Below are 3,593 nucleotides of genomic sequence, written 5' to 3' on the forward strand. Positions count from 1 at the left end.
AGATCGTATATCTCCGCTCCGCCGTAGTATATAAACAGCGACCTCTTCACAGTGCTGTCCGTTTCTCTGGTACCCTTAAATTAATGGCTTAACCGCCCAACTCACGCTTTCCATTGGGGGCCGTCGTGGCAGGGTCAGCAGTTTTGTTAAACGGTGGCAGTGGGGATACAACCGTGTGGCTGTGTCCTGGGGGTGGGGCGTTGGCACCCCTGGGAGGATTGTTCTCATCAGCCTGTTAACCCACCGTGCCTGGTGGGGCTGAGTTGCTCATGGTGGTGGGGGCGTGCTTTGGCGCGGTCACAGTGGCACAGTGTTGGTGCTAAGGGTCCTGAATGCAAGGTCTGTGCCGGCGTGTAGCCACGTGTTGGATGGGCCCGGTGATGCGCGATGCACTGGGCCTGCTCCTCAGGTTGACGTGGTACGGCCACCCTGTGGACTGTAGGGCTGACTGTAACTGGTCTTGGTGGCACTCTCCCTTTTGTCGGCTGCACAAGGTCCCTTGGGTCTCCCTCTGAGGTGATTCTGGCAGTGGGGCAGAGTTTTCAAGCTACCCCTGGATGTCTGCTGGGCAGTGCTGTTTCCCCTGCAGCAGATGGGGAGAAACGGGCCACGTGTAAGGCTTCTCTTGCTGCCCTTCTTACTTCAGGCCTGCAGTTCCACTGTGCGCCACCAGGGGAGAATTCTACGGGGCTAGCTGACTCACCGCACGCAGGCTTGTGGTGATCCTCCTCACACATGCACCGCTGGACCAGGCACGCTCCTGTCAGTCCAGGGAAGCACCGGCAGGTGCAAGACATCCAAGCAACCTCACAATTGGCAGGGGATGACACCGGCCGGAGTCGCGGTGCCAGAGGCAGCGCAGGAGGCACCACAGCAGTGGCAGCGCAGGGCACAGGAGACAAAGCCCAGGCCACGGACGGCTCCACACGGTGAGAGGTGGCAGGAAAACAGCTTCTCCGGATAGCGGAGTGTCGCGGGTGGCTCTGCGCGCTCCTCGCCTGGAAGGGATGGTGCACCGGGGTACGATGGGCCTCGTCGCCACTGTAGCGCGGCGGGGCCTGGGGGTAACAGAGGCCTACGCTGTGCTGTAATAATGGCATGCCTACACTTGTTAGCGGTACCCTGGCGGGAAGACCCCGAGCGGTCTTCTGCCGTTTATTTATCTCCTAGGGTCGAGCCCGCCCCGAGGAGTGTGTGCACAGCAACAAACCGCAACAAAGTAGTGGAGAGCCCGGATGGCTCTCTACAGGAGGTAGTTCAATCTTGTACCAGAAGAAGTTCTTGTACGTCGATGAGGGGCAACAGCAGCTACCTCTAACTAATCGCTTGGGAACCCTCTCATGCTACTACTCATCTCTGAGGTGATGAAGGCAACTGTGGGAACAGTAAAAAGAGGCTGGGGATGGTTAGCCCTATGAAGTCATTGGCGTGATCAAAATGAATGTGATCACTTGTGACGCCCCTAGCATTTTGGTGAATCCACCTTCTTGAAAAACAAATTTAGGATTACTGTTATCATTATTTTTAGAATAAGTAGATTGTTATTATGACTATTGTTTTGTTGTTAATATTAGTAAGACACACTAATGCTGGCGTTGTACATTTTAAAAAGATGTTATTAACAAACAGAAGGGATGCTATCATTTCATCCTATTGTTTAAGCTGTGTATATTTTGAAATGAGTTAAGCAGTTTTGAGTATCCTAGTATCTTTTCTGCGCTCAGCGAGCGCATCTTTGTTTTAGCTCCGCGCATCTTTCGCACTCCTCGCTCCCATCCATGCCCGTAGACTTCTCAACTTGGAACGGGCCGCTCTGCCTCACTGACATGGACGAGAAGCGCAAACACCCGCTGCGCATGTGATAGGGCATTGTGGATGTGGACCATCTGGGCAAAGAACTGACCCCACACAGGTAAAATATGTTGGATGACTACTATAGAGAAACCGATGCCCCCTCTCACATAACAACCTCTTCTCAAATAGTGGTTGTTTCATTTGCACGCGTGTTGTATCTCAGTCAAGGGCGAGCTGCTGGTGGAGGAGGAAGGTGTTTGGAGAGGAGCAGTATTGATAGCTGTGCTGGAAGATGGCGGTGTGCAAAGTGTTCCAAGGCATTCTCATCTTTGGAAATGTGATCATTGCGATGGCTGGGATGGCGCTGACAGCAGAGTGCATATTCTTTGTGTTGGACCGGAGCCGCCTTTACCCCCTTCTTGAAGCTACAGATACATCTTTGGCGGAGCCTGGATAGGCGTCTTTACTGGCATCTCCCTTTTTGTCTTGTCCATAGTGGGCATAATGGGAGTTATGAAGTCTAACCGTAGGATGCTCTTGGTGTATCTGATTCTTATGTTTATCGCCTACTGTTTCAAAGTGGCCTCTTCCATTACTGCTGCAACACAGCATGACTTTTTTACTCAGAACCTCTTCCTAAAGCAGATGTTGGTGATGTACCAGAATCCCAACCCAATCAACAATGACCAGGCCATTAAATCTGATGGCTTAGTGCCAGGACACTCTTCGGAGTACCACAGTGCTCTAGAAATCTGTATATTATTCACTTATTCATTCATCCATAACAGAAAATAATTATATCCTGCACACCCCCCTGATGTCCAGGTCTTTGATAGGATGCTGGGGGTTACATTAACTGCTGTCGGATTACTACCCTATTATAGCCCCCAGCTGAGGGTGGGTGGGTTAGTTGCATTTCCAGATTTGCTTCCTGTCCTGTGATTGGGTGACATTCCTCATAGGTGAATGACTGGCTCGAGGATGAGTAGGGCTAAGAGTAATCCGCATTTCCCACTATTAACAATATTCTTTCTAGGTTTTGCAGAAGTAAACTTGGGGGCAAAAAGCTTGAGGTATGGACATTGGGCTTGGGCAGTTTCCACCTCTTTTGCCCACTACTTGTACCCAAGCTCTTCCAGGTGCCTGCTAATTATTGGAGATTATGGCTAGCGCTTTGAAGCCATAGTTCAGTGTAAAATTGACCAGCTTTTCCCCAGCGAGGTCAGCTGAATTTCTGTGCTCCGACAGGGTGTCTGAATTTCTTATGCTGCTCAATCAGTGCTGCGGTGTAAATGGCCCTTTGGACTGGCAGATGTACTCGTCTGCTTTTAGGACGGTGAACAGTGATGTGGACTTCCCGTGACCAGTGCTGCGTGATGGATCCTTTACAGCAGCCACTTGATTTGAATGGCTCCAAGCTGGGGATTCCACATTTTCACAACAGTGTGGGATGCTATGATCACATCGCTGGTCCATTGATGCGCCATGCCTGGGGTGTTGCCTGGTTTGGGTTTGCTATTCTGTGCTGGACATTCTGGGTACTCCTTGGAAGCATGTTCTACTGGAGCAGAATTGAATACTAGAAGCTTTGGACCGGTTTCTTTTTTTCAAAGACTATAAGACTGCCTTTATCTCTTGGATGCCTTAGCCAATATGGAGGACATGCCCTAACCAATATGGAGGAGAATGCCTGTTCACACCTGTGACTTATTGGTCCTTGGGACACTTCTGGGAAGGAAAGCTGCTCTTGCGAGTACCTCTTCAGGATGCATAGCTTATGTCTTATACCCAGTCTTTGT

The 3,593-nt window shown here is 50.7% G+C and overlaps 1 pseudogene; it reads left to right on the plus strand.

Moving 5' to 3' along the window:
* Positions 1-2,086: 2,086 nt before the first annotated feature.
* On the plus strand, positions 2,087-3,377 carry LOC146813437 (uroplakin-1b pseudogene; annotated as a pseudogene).
* Positions 3,378-3,593: the final 216 nt, after the last annotated feature.

Source organism: Triturus cristatus, chromosome 7 (genome assembly GCF_964204655.1).
Source record: "Triturus cristatus chromosome 7, aTriCri1.1, whole genome shotgun sequence".
Taxonomy (NCBI): Eukaryota; Metazoa; Chordata; class Amphibia; order Caudata; family Salamandridae; genus Triturus; species Triturus cristatus.